We start from the raw sequence: 13,142 nt of genomic DNA, 5'->3' as shown, positions 1-13,142 counted from the left end.
ACGGATCGGCCTCGGCGTCGGGCCCCGCTCCCACCCCGGGCTGGGCACAGGGAGGATGAGGAGGGAAAGGCCAGAGGCGATTCCCGGAGCAATTCCCAGAGCCGGGACACTGGCACTGCCACCCGGAATGGGAATGTGCCCAGGGAAGGGACGGATCGGCCTCGGCGTCGGGCTCCGCTCCCACCCCCGCTCCCACCCCGGGCTGGGCGCAGGGAGGATGAGGAAGGAGAGCCCAGCAGCAATTCCCAGAGGCAGGAGAGGGACAAGGACAAGGACACTGCCACCCGGAATGGGAATGTGCCCAGGGAAGGGACGGATGGGCCCGTGCGCCTGCCCTCGGTCTGGGTTTGCAGTGGGGAGGATGAGGAGGGAAAGCCCAGCAGCAATTCCCAGAGGCAGGAGAGGGACAAGGACAAGGACACTGCCACTGCCACCCGGAATGGGAATGTGCCCAGGGAAGGGACGGATGGGCCCGTGCGCCTGCCCTCGGTCTGGGTTGTCAAAAGGGAGGATGAGGAGGGAAAGCCCAGCAGCCATTCCCAGAGGCAGGAGAGGGACAAGGACAAGGACATGGACACTGCCACCCGGAATGGGAATGTGCCCAGGGAGGGGATGGATCGGCCTCGGCATCCGGCTCCGCTCCCACCCCCGCTCCCACCCCGGGCTGGGCGCAGGAAGGATGAGGAAGGAGAGCCCAGCAGCAATTCCCAGAGCCGGTGGAGGGACATGGACAAGGACAAGGATAGTGCCACCTGGAATGGGAATGTGCCCAGGGAAGGGACAGATCGGCCCGTGTGCATTCCCACAGTCTGGGTTTGCAGCAGGGAGGATGAGGAGGGAGAGGCCAGAGGCGATTCCCAGAGCAATTCCCAGAGCCGGGACACTGGCACTGCCACCCGGAATGGGAATGTGCCCAGGGAAGGGATGGATCGGCCTCGGCGTCGGGCTCCGCTCCCACCCCCGCTCCCACCCCGGGCTGGGCGCAGGGAGGATGAGGAAGGAGAGCCCAGCAGCAATTCCCAGAGGCAGGAGAGGGACAAGGACAAGGACACTGCCACCCGGAATGGGAATGTGCCCAGGGAAGGGATGGATGGGCCCGTGCGCCTGCCCTCGGTCTGGGTTGTCAAAAGGGAGGATGAGGAGGGAAAGCCCAGCAGCAATTCCCAGAGCCGGGGGAGGGACACGGACAAGGACAAGGACACGGAGAGTGCCACCTGGAATGGGAATGTGCCCAGGGAAGGGACGGATGGGCCCGTGCGCATTCCCACAGTCTGGGTTTGCAGTGGGGAGGATGAGGAGGGAAAGCCCAGCAGCAATTCCCAGAGGCAGGAGAGGGACAAGGACAAGGACAGTGCCACTGCCACCTGGAATGGGAATGTGCCCAGGGAAGGGATGGATGGGCCCGTGCGCCTGCCCTCGGTCTGGGTTGTCAAAAGGGAGGATGAGGAGGGAAAGCCCAGCAGCAATTCCCAGAGCCGGGGGAGGGACACGGACAAGGACAAGGACAAGAACACTGCCCTCCGGAATGGGAATGTGCCCAGGGAAGTGATGGATCGGCAGGTGCGGCTGCCCACGGTCAGGGTTGTCAGCGGGAAGGATGAGGAGGGAGAGGCCAGAGGCTATTCCCGGAGCCAGGACAAGGACAGTGCCACCTGGAATGGGAATGTGCCCAGGGAAGGGATGGATCGGCCTCGGTGTCGGGTCCCACCCCCGCTCCCGCCCTGGGCTGGGAGCAGGGAGGATGAGGAGGGAAAGCCCAGCAGCAATTCCCGGAGCCGGGGGAGGGACACGGCCACCGCTGCCGCCACCACCGCTCCCAGAAGGGACAGACGGACGGAGCCTCCGTCGGGAGCGGAGCGCAGGGAGTGGCTCTGGCAGAGGCTGCTCCAGCTGGGAGAGGACATGCAGAGCTGGCAGGGGAGGCCCACGGCGGAGCTGGCGGCCGGGCTGGCGCGGCGCATCGCGGGGACCCGGCCCCTCTGCAGCGCCCGGCAGCGGGAGCGGGGCTCCGGAGCCAGCCCGGACCGCGGCATTCCCGGCGGGAATTACCGGAACCTGCTCGGAATGCTGAGGGCCAGCGGGAGCACTGAGAACGTGGAGGAGGACTCAGGCTCCAGCTCCAGCTCAGGCTCAAGCTCGGAGCAGGAGCAGGGCTCTGGGGCCATCCCAGATGGCGACATTCCCAGCGGGAATTACGGGAGCCTCCTCAGAATGCTGAGGGCCAATCAGAGCACTAATGTGGAGGAGGACTCAGGCTCCAGCTCAGACTCAAGCTCCAGCTCAGGCTCGGAGCAGGAGCAGGGCTCTGGGGCCAGCCCAGACTGCAGCGTTCTCGGCGGGAATTACTGGAACCTGCTCAGAATGCTGAGGGCCAGTCAGAGCACTGAGAACGTGGAGGAGGACTCAGGCTCAAGCTCAGGCTCCAGCTCAGGCTCAGACCGGGAGCAGGGCTCTGGGGCCAGCGGAGATGGCGACATTCCCAGCAGGATTTACGGGAGTCTCCTCGGAATGCCGAGGGCCAGTCAGAGCACTGAGAACATGGAGGAGGACTCGGGCTCGGACCAGGAGCAGGGCTCTGGGGCCAGCGCAGATGGCGACATTCCCAGCGGGAATTACGGGAGCTTCGTCGGAATGCTGAGGGCCAGCGGGAACGCCGAGAGCGCGGAGGAGGACTCTGGCTTGGAGCAGGAGCAGGAGCAGGAGCAGGAGCAGGAGCAGGAGCAGCCTCGCAGCCGCCTGGAGCTGCGGTTCCCGGAGGTGTGGGCAAACTCCCGCACGGACTGCGGGCGGGTGGCCCAGGAGGAGGATCTGGACGGGGACCCGGTGCCCTTCCAGCGGCAGCGCCGGCTGCACCCGCGCGAGGAGAGGCAGATGGCGGAGCTGCTGCAGGAGTACCTGCAGCAGGGAATCGTGGTGGAGGGCACCTCCGAATCCAACAATCCCTTGATTCTCCACCGGAAACCGCACGGGCGCGGCGTCTACCTGAGCCTGGACTGCGCCGCCCTCAACGACGCCACCCCCGCGGTGCCGCAGGAGTCGCTGGACCGGGACGGGCTCCTGACCTCCATCAACCCCCGGAGCCGCTTCTTCTCCGTGCTGGATCTGTCCAACGCCTGCCTCGCCATCCCGCTGGCCCCCAGCTGCTGGCACCGCTTCGCCTTCACCTTCCAGGGCCGGCAGTTCCTGTTCACGCGGCTGCCGCCGACGTTCCGCGGCGCCAACTCCATCCTGCACCGCCGCGTGGCCGCCATGCTGGCCCAGCTGGACCCCGGCGTCGCCCGCGGCGTCTTCCACTACTACGACGACATCCTGGTCACCGGGAAGCGCCGGCGGCAGCTGCGGTTCCGGACCCGCCGCGTGCTGCGGCTGATCCAAAGCACCGGCTTCAAAGTGAACCGGCACAAGGCGCAGCTGGTGCAGCCCAAGGTGAATTACCTGGGCCTGACCCTGAGCGCCGCGGGGCGCCGCGTGCCCCACGAGAAGCTGCGGCAGATCTGCCAGGAGTGCGACCCTGCCGGGCCCTGGGGTCCCGCCCGGCTCCGCTCCGTCCTCGGCAAGTTCAACGATTTGAGGGAATTCATCGCCGACTACTTGGAGCTGGCGCTGCCGCTGCAGAGCCTGGCGGTGCCGGAGAAGTGGGAAGGGCAGCGGGGACGGGAGTGGCAGCAGGAATGGGATCGGGAAGGCCGGGAGCGACTGCAGCAGCTGAAGGAGGCTCTGAGGACGGCGCCCACCCTGCTCCTCCCTTTCAAATCCCGGCCCTTCGTGATCCAGCTGTCGGTGCACGAGCGCTCGGTGGGAGCCGTGCTGCTGCAGGAGAAGGCGGGAGCGCTGCTCCCGGTGCGGCACGGCTCCTTCAGGCTCAGCGGCCAGAGCGGGACCCTGCAGGACGCCTCGTGCCTGGCGGCCGTCCGGGCTATCCAGGCCTTCAAGAAACTCACGGGGCCGGCTCCCATCTTCATCCAGGGCCCCGCCGGGCGTTACCTGCTCCGGGGCGAGCAGGGGCTCGATGGCTACACCGGCAACTCCGAGCTCCCGGAGCGATGGTGACCACCAAGGGCCCGGCGCAGCAGGAATCCCAAACTGTGTCCATCCCATTGGCTCCAGGGCTGCAGGAATCCCAAACTGTGTCCATCCCGCTGGCTCCAGGGCTGCAGGAATCCCAAACCGTGTCCATCCCGCTGGCCCTGGCGCTTCAGGAATCCCAAGCGGTGTCCATCCCGCTGGCTGCAGGAATCCCAAACCGTGTCCATCCCGCTGGCTGCAGGAATCCCAAACCGTGTCCATCCCATTGGCTCCAGGGCTGCAGGAATCCCAAACTGTGTCCATCCCGCTGGCTCCAGGGCTGCAGGAATCCCAAACCGTGTCCATCCCGCTGGCCCCAGAGCTGCAGGAATCCCAAACCGTGTCCATCCCAATGGCTCCAGGGCTGCAGGAATCCCAAACCGTGTCCATCCCAATGGCCCCGGAGCTGCAGGAATCCCAAACCGTGTCCATCCCAATGGCTCCAGGGCTGCAGGAATCCCAAACTGTGTCCATCCCGCTGGCTCCAGGGCTGCAGGAATCCCAAACCGTGTCCATCCCGCTGGCCCTGGCGCTTCAGGAATCCCAAGCGGTGTCCATCCCGCTGGCTGCAGGAATCCCAAACCGTGTCCATCCCGCTGGCTGCAGGAATCCCAAACCGTGTCCATCCCATTGGCTCCAGGGCTGCAGGAATCCCAAACTGTGTCCATCCCGCTGGCTCCAGGGCTGCAGGAATCCCAAACCGTGTCCATCCCGCTGGCCCCAGAGCTGCAGGAATCCCAAACCGTGTCCATCCCAATGGCTCCAGGGCTGCAGGAATCCCAAACCGTGTCCATCCCAATGGCCCCGGCGCTGCAGGAATCCCAAACCGTGTCCATCCCGCTGGCCCCGGAGCAGCAGGAATCCCAAACCGTGTCCATCCCGCTGGCTGCAGGAATCCCAAACCGTGTCCATCCCAATGGCCCCGGAGCTGCAGGAATCCCAAACCGTGTCCATCCTGCTGGCCTCAGCGCTCTGGCAGCTGCCTGCCAAAATTCCCAAAGCCAAGGTTTGGTTCCTGGCCATGGAGAAGGGATCCTCTGGAAAACAGTCCCTGGCCTTGGCTGCCGTCAGGCTGGAGGAGCGGTGGCGGCTGCAGCTGTGGCGGGGCCCTGAGGAAGAGGAGGAGGCGGCACCGGAGGTGCTGCAGGAGCAGCCCCGGAGCTGCCGCCCGCTGCTCCTCTGTTCCAGCCAGAATGGGTGCAGAACGCGCTCCGGCAGGAGCTGGGACCGGGAACCAAGATCTGGGAGCTGGCATCGGGATCAGGATCTGGGGGTTAGGATCGGGATCTGGGATCTGTGATCAGGAACCAAGATCAGGGAGCAGGGATTGGGAGCTGGGATCTGGGAGCTGGGATTGGGATCAGGAACCAAGATCAGGGAGCTGGGATCTGGGAGCTGGGATTGGGATCAGGATCTGAGAGCTGGGACTAGGGAGCTTGGATTGGGATCCAAAGCCAGAACTGGGAGCTGGGATCTGGGATTAGGAGCTGGGATCGCGATCTGGGATTGAGATCCTGGATTCTGGATTGGGATCTGGGACCCAGGATTGGGATCAGGAACCAAGATCGGGGAGCTGGGATCAGGAGTGGGATCTGGGACTGAGATTGGGATTTGGGATCCGGGATTGGGATCTGGTGTCCAGAGGTGGGATTGGGATCTGGGATCCAGGATTGGGATCTGGGATCCGGGATTGGGATCTGGGATCCGGGATTGGGATGCGCCGGATCGGGGCCCCACTGCGAGGGGCTGGGGGAGGTTGGGCTGTGCCGGGGGATTTTGGTGGGACGGGGGCTGGGTTTAAGCAGGGCTGGGAGGGGTTTAGGGGGGACTGGGAGAGGTTTTAGGGCTGGTGAAGCTTTTAGGCGGGACCCAGAGGCTTTTGCGTGGGGCTGGGGCCTTTTGGGCAGGGCTGAGCAGAGCTTTGGGCCTGGGAGAGGTTTTAGGCAGGACCGGGGCTCTTTTAAACCGGACTGGGTGGGGTTTTTAGGTGGGGTTTGGGACCTTTTAGAACTGGTGAAGATTTAAGTCAGGACTGAGGGACTTTTAGGCCAGGGAGAGATTTTAGGTGGGACTGAGCGAGGTTTTGGGCCTGGGAGAGGCTTTAGGCTGGACTGAGGAGCTTTTCGAACTGCTGAAGCTTTTAGGCTGGACTGGGACAGGTTTTAGGCTGCATTTGGGACCTTTTAGGACTGATGAAGCTTTTAGGCTGGACTTGGGGGCTTTTAGGCTGGACTGGGACAGGTTTTAGGCTGGATTTGGGACCTTTTAGGACTGCTGAAGCTTTAAGCCAGGACTGGGGCACACTTAGGCCCGGGAGAGATTTCAGGCTGGACTAAGCCTGGCTCAGCCTCCTGCTCCGCCGGCAGGGAAGTGTTTTTCCGCCGGAATGTTTTTTATGGAATGTTTTCACTGGAATTTTTCCCATGGAATGTTTTTTTTTTTAATGGAATGTTTTTCCCCCGGAATGTTTTTTATGGAATGTTTTCACTGGAATTTTTCCCATGGAATGTTTTTTTTTAATGGAATTTTTTCCCCCGGAATGTTTTTTATGGAATGTTTTCACTGGAATTTTTCCCACAGAATGTGTTTTTTATGGAATGTTTTTTATGGAATGTTTTTCCTCCTTTTTCTACCTCTCGTTGCTTTCATTAAAACCGAGTTTAAACTCCAGCCTTGACTTTTCCTGCTTCTCCCGTCCCGTTCCCGTTGGCTCCGGGCAGGATGGGGTTAAATCCTTGGAGATGAGCGGGAATTCTTTGGGAATTCTTTGGGGTATCTCCACGGCCCCAAGGTCCTTCCTCCTCCTCACATTCCAGGGGGAGTTTTTAGTGAATCCATCCCCAGATCCAGGGAATTTTGGGGCCCAAACCCCAATCTGAATTCCAATTAAAATCCCAATTTGAATTCTAATTAAAATCCCAAATAAAGTCCCAATTAAAATCCCAATCTTAATTCCAATTAAAATCCCAATTAAAAGTCCCAATACGAATCCCAATCTGAATTCCGATTACAATTCCAATCTGAATTCAAATTAAAATCCCAATCATAATTCCAATTAAAATCCCAATTAAAATCCCAGTCTGAATTCAAATTAAGATCCCAATTAAAATCCCGATTTGAATTCCAGTTAAAATCCCAGTTAAAGTCCCAATCTGAATCCCAATTAAAATTCCAGTTTGAATCCCAATTAAGATCCCGATTTGAATTTTTCCAGGGGCTTTTCCCGAGGCTCCTTCCGAAGGTTCCGGATCCTCCTTTCCCATTTTTCCCACTTCAGGCTCCCGAGCCCCTCTGACCCCTGAGACCCCGGAATTCTGGAAAAAACTGGGGCGGGAAAAGAGCCCTGAGGGGTCAAAATCCCAGGAATCCCAAACCGGGATCCACCGGCTGGGAAATCCCGGAGCGGGGATTTGGGATCAGCTCCAGGGGCTGGGAATTCCCAGGGATGGGGATGATGAGGAGGAAGATCCCGGGATCCCCAAAATGCGGGAATGAGCTGGGGACACAGCCCGAGGGGGGCTCTGCTCCTTCAGATTCCCGGGAATTTTAAATTCCCTGGGTGGGATGGGGGGGCTGAGGGACCCCGGGATGGCCCCGATCCCGTGGGAATCCCATCCCTGCCCTGGGATCACCGGAACCGCCCCGGGATCCGGGAGGGACCCGGCCCCAGATCCAGGGAGTGATCCCAGGATCCCTGATCCAAGGCCCAGATCCCTGTCCCAGATCCAGGAATCCCAATCCCAAACCCAGGAATCCCATCCCAGATCCAGGAATCCCATCCCAAACCCAGGAATCCCAATCCCAAACCCAGGAATCCCATCCCAGATCCAGGAATCCCATCCCAGTTCAGGAATCCCATCCCAAACCCAGGAATCCCAATCCCAAACCCAGGAATCCCATCCCAGATCCAGGAATCCCAATCCCAAACCCAGGAATCCCATCCCAAACCCAGGAATCCCATCCCAGATCCAGGAATCCCATCCCAGATCCAGGAATCCCATCCCAGTTCAGGAATCCCATCCCAAACCCAGGAATCCCATCCCAGATCAGGAATCCCATCCCAAACCTAGGAATCTCATCCGATCAGGAATCCCTCTCCCAGATCCCAAACCCAGGAATCCCATCCCAAACCCAGGAATCCCATCCCAGGTCCAGGAATCCCACCCCAGATCTGTTTCCCACATGGGATCCCCAGATCCACATTCCCAAATCCAGGGGTTCATTCTCAGCATCCCCATTTTCCAATGCCTGCCCCAAACCCAGAGATCAGAGCGCGAATCCAGGGATCAGATCCCAAACCCATTCCCCATTCCCGCCCCAAATCCAGGGATCAGACCCCAAACCCATTCCCCATTCCCGCCCCAAATCCAGGGATCAGACCCCAAACCCATTCCCCATTCCCGCCCCAAATCCAGGGATCAGACCCCAAACCCATTCCTGCCCCAAATCCAGGGATCAGACCCCAAACCCATTCCCCATTCCCACCCCAAATCCAGGGATCACATCCCAAACCCCTCCTGGCCCCAAATCCAGCGATCAGACCCCAATCCCATTCCCGGTCCCGCCCCCAATCCCATTCCCGATCCCGCCCCCAATCCCAGCCCCGTTCCCAATCCCATTCCCGATCCCGCCCCCAATCCCAGCCCCGTTCCCAATCCCATTCCCGATCCCGCCCATTTCCCCTCCTTGGGGGCGGGCTCGGGCTCCGCCGCTCCTTTTCCAGCCCCGATCCCAAATCCCGGTTTTTGGTGGCCGCTGTCCAGCCCGGCCGGGGCGCGCTCCTCCGGCTTTTCCCACTTTCTCCTTTTTTCCTTCTTTTCCCTCTTTTCCAGCTTTCCCCGTTTTCCCGCTATTCCCACTTTCCCCCCTTTTTCCACTTTCCCCGTTATTCCTGCTATTCCCGTTTTTCTTTCCCGCTATTCCCGGTTTTTTTCCCCGTTTTTCCCCCGTTCCCTTTTTTCCCGGATTTTCTCGCTATTCCCAGTTTTTCCCGGTTTTTCCCGCTCGATCCCGCCGGGAATTCCGCGGGTTTCGGGGCCGCCGCTCCCGGAGCTGCTCCGGGCGGGGAATTCCGGGAATTGGGGGCGCTGAGCCCGGCCCGGGGGCCATGAGAGGTGAGCACCCGAAATCCCAGCCGGAGCGGATCCCAAAAATCCCACTCGGGAATCCCAAAACCGAGCCGGGAGAATCCCAAATATCCACTGCGGGACAATCCCAAAATCCCACCCGGGCCGGGAATCCCAAAATCCCACTGGGAGGGGATCCCAAAAATCCCACTGGGAGGGGATCCCAAAAATCCCACTCGGGAATCCCAAAACCTAGCAAGGAGAATCCCAAAATCCCACTGGGAGGGGATCCCCAAAACCCACCTGGGGAGAATCCCAAAATCCCATTTGGAGGAGATCCCAAAAACCCCCAGGCGGAGTGGGGGGAGAATCCCAAAATCCCACCGGGGGAGAATCCCAAAATGCCAAGGAAGGGGAACCCAAAACCCAAAAACTTACAGGAGGGAATCCCAAAATCCCACTCGGGAATCCCAAAATCCCACTTGGGAAATCCCAAAATCTCACTTGGGAATCCCAAAACCTAGCTGGGAGTATCCCAAAATTCCACTGGGAGGGGATCCCAAAATCCCATTGCGGGGGGAGAATCCCAAAATCCCACCGGGGGGAGTCCCAAAAACCCACCGGGGGAGAATCCTAAAATCCCACCCGAGAATCCCAAAACCTAGCCGGGAGAATCCCAAAATTCTGCTGGGAGGGGATCCCAAAAACGCACTTGGGGAGAATCCCAAAATCCCATCAAAGGGGATCCCAAAAACTTCCAGGAGGGAATCCCAAAATCCCGCTCGGGAATCCCAAAAAACACACCCGGGGAGAATCCCAAAATCCCACCTGGGGGGAATCCCAAAATCCCACCGGGAAGGGATCCCAAAATCCCGCTGGGGCTGGGGTGGGAATCCCGAGCACGCGGGGAGCCCGGGGGACACCGGGGACAGCGGGGACAGCGGGGACACAGTGGGGACAGCCGGGGGACATTGGGGACAGCGGGGACACGGGGACAGTGGGACAGGCGGGGGGACAGCGGGGACAGCGGGGGGACAGCGGGGACATTGGGGACATTGGGGACAGCGGGGACAGCCGGGGGACAGGGGGGACAGCGGGGACACGGGGACAGCGGGACAGCCGGGACTCTGGTTGGGGATAGGGGAACAGGGACAGGGGACACCGTGGACAGCGGGGACACCGGGACCGCCCGGGCCACCGGGAACGCCGGGACTCTGACCGGGAAAGGGACAGCGGGGACAGGGACAGCGGGGACAGGGACAAGGGGACAGGGACAAGGGGACAGCGGGGGAGCCCGGAGAGAGGGGAGCGCCCGGGACACCGGGACTCTGACCGGGACAGGGGACAGTGACAGGGACAGCGGGGACAGCGGGACCGCCCGGGCCACCGGGACTCTGACTGGGGACAGGGGGACAGGGACAGGGACAGCCCGGAGAGAGGGGACCCCCGGGACTCTGACCGGGACAGGGACAGCGGGGACAGCCCGGAGAGAGAGAGGGGACACCGGGGACACCGGGACCGCGACTGGGACAGGGACAGGGGGACGGGGACAGGGGACAGCCCGGAGAGAGAGAGGGGACACCGGGGACACCAGGACCGCCGGGGACACCGGGGACAGGGACAGGGGGACGGGGACAGGGACAGGGGGAGAGCCCGGAGGGAGGGGACCCCCGGGGCCACCCGGACCCCCGGGACAGCGACGGGGACAGGGGGACAGCAGCGCCACCGCGGGGACCCTGAGCGGGACAGTGGCAGGGGACAGGGACACGGAGAGGGGGACACGGACAGAGGGACAGCGACACGGACAGGGGGGACAGGAACAAGGGACAGCAGCGCCACCTCCGGGACCGTGATGGGGACAGGGGGACAGCAGTGCCACCCCCGGGACAGGGACAGAGGGACAGAGGGACAGAGGGACAGAGGGACAGGGCCGTGTGTCACACGGGGTGGCAGGGACAGAGGGACAGAGGGACAAGGACAGGGACAGAGGGACAGAGGGACAGAGGGACAGGGCCGTGTGTCACACGGGGTGGCAGGGACAGAGGGACAGAGGGACAAGGACAGGGACAGAGGGACAGAGGGACAGAGGGACAGGGCCGTGTGTCACACGGGGTGGCAGGGACAGGGACAGAGGGACAGGGACAGAGGGACAGCAGGGTCCCAGTGCCACCCCTGCCGTGTCCCCGTCCCCTCCCGGCTCGGGGCCAGGGGCCGCTCCCCGCCCCCGGGAATTCCTTGGGAATTTTTTGGGGGAATTTTTCGGGAATCCGAGGGGGTCCCCGCGGGCCGGGGGGTCCCGGGTGGGCCTTGGGGTGTCCCCGAGGTGTCCCCAAGATGTCCCCGAGGTGTCCCCGAGGTGTCCCCGAGGTGTCCCCGGGGTGTTGCAGCTCAATAAAGGCCCCTGTGCCTCCTGAACTGGGAATTCTGGGAATTCTGGGAATTCCGGGAATACCGAGACAGCCCAGCGGGAACTGGGTGGGAACACTCCGAGCCCCGGATCCCAAATCCCGGCTTTGGGGGATCCCATCCCCTTTCCCGAATCCCAGTTTTAGGGAATCTGAAATCCCGGCTTTGGGGGATCCCATCCTGAATCCCAAATCCCACACCCTGGTTTTAGGGGATCCCGAACCCCAGCTTTAGGGGACCCCCCAGTCCCGGTTTTAGGGGCTCCCAAATCCCGGTTTTAGGGGATCCCAAATCCCAGCTTTGGATTCCCACTCCCCTTCCCTCATGCAGGATCCCAAATCCCAAATTTAGGGGCTCCCAAATCTCGGATTTTTGAGGGGATCCCGAATCCCGATATTGGCGGCTCCCTGATCCCAGCTTTGGGGTTCTCGCTCCCCTCCCCTCATCCAGAATCCCAAATCCCGGCTTTGGGGGAATCCCATCCCCCCCCGTTCCCTTATCCCAAACTTGGGCAGGGATTCCCAAATCCCAAAATTCCAATGGAAGGAGCACAACAAGGCCCCAAATCCCGGACTTAGGGGATTCCCAAATCCTGAATTTCGGGATTCCCGTTCCCCTTTCCCTCATCCCAACCCTGGATCCCAAATCCCAGATTTCAGGGGATCCCCAATCCCAGTCACTGGGAAAACAGCGATGGGGGGGGGGGAAATTTGGGAATTTTGGGGGAAAGATTTGGGGGATTTTTGAGGATTTGGGGGCCGGGATTTTCGGGGGTATTGGGAGAATTTTCTTGGGGGGATTTTTTGGGGAACCTGGGGAGCGGTTTGGGAATTTTCAGGAATTTGGGGAGATTTTTGGGAATTTGGGGAGATTTTTGAAGATTTTTGGGGGATTTTTGGGAATTGAAGGGGGTTGGGGGCATTTTCCGGGGGGGGGATTTTTGGGAATTTGGGGAGGGTGGGGATTTGAGGGGGGCTCAGACCGGGAACTCATTGCAGGGATGGGACCGGGTTGGGATCATCCCAGTCCCGGGATTTGGGGGGGAATTTCGGGGGATTTTGGGGGGGGCTGAGCCCCGGGAAGTGCCGGGACCATCCCAATGCGATTTTTGGGAATTTGGGGAGGATTTGGGGGAATTTCGGGGGAATTTTGGGGGGGCTGAGCCCTGGGAAGGGTTGGGACCATCCCAATGGGATTTTTGGGAATTTGGGGAGGATTTGGGGGAGATTTTGGGGAACTGGGGGTGGGGGCTGAGCCCTGGGAAGGGTTGGGACCATCCCAATGGGATTTTTGGGAATTTGGGGAGGATTTGGGGGAGATTTTGGGGAACTGGGGGTGGGGGCTGAGCCCCGGGAAGTGCCGGGATCATCCCAATGGGATTTGGGTGATCCCAAAAGGGGACGTGGGGGGGGGAGGGGAACACCCCAAAATCCCCCCCTGGGCTGGGCTGGGGACCCCAAAACCTTCCTGAGTTTGGGAATGGGGGAAAAGGAGACCCCGAATCTCCCGGATCTTTGGGAATGGGGGGAGCTTGGGACACCCCAAGGATCCCAGGAAAGGCCGGGAAAAGCTCCGGGAATGCTCCCGGTCGGTCGGAGCCATGGA

Source organism: Molothrus ater, chromosome 32 (genome assembly GCF_012460135.2).
Source record: "Molothrus ater isolate BHLD 08-10-18 breed brown headed cowbird chromosome 32, BPBGC_Mater_1.1, whole genome shotgun sequence".
NCBI lineage: Eukaryota > Metazoa > Chordata > Aves > Passeriformes > Icteridae > Molothrus > Molothrus ater.
This window is presented reverse-complemented; position numbering follows the sequence as displayed.